Source organism: Anarrhichthys ocellatus, unplaced genomic scaffold, assembly GCF_004355925.1.
Source record: "Anarrhichthys ocellatus isolate YVR2014 unplaced genomic scaffold, GSC_Weel_1.0 scaffold78, whole genome shotgun sequence".
In the NCBI taxonomy this organism is placed as follows: domain Eukaryota; kingdom Metazoa; phylum Chordata; class Actinopteri; order Perciformes; family Anarhichadidae; genus Anarrhichthys; species Anarrhichthys ocellatus.
In genome coordinates this window covers 2,352,842-2,353,085 of record NW_022280108.1, presented here as the reverse complement: position 1 = coordinate 2,353,085, position 244 = coordinate 2,352,842, and positions in this window count along the sequence as shown.

The window sequence follows — 244 nt, the reverse complement described above, 5'->3', positions numbered from 1 at the left end:
GTGTGTGTCATCGTGTGGTGATGCTCACGGACCGTCATCCTGCTCTCCGCCCATTAAGCCTCATAACTGGGCCGTTTGATCACGGCCTGGCCCGCCCCCGCTGCTCATTAGGCCTGATTAGTTATACAATGTTCCTAATTACAGCCGCCATGTTTTAATCACCGCCTCATATGCATCGCGTCGTCAGCCACACACAAACACACACACACACACACACACACACACACACACACACACACACACA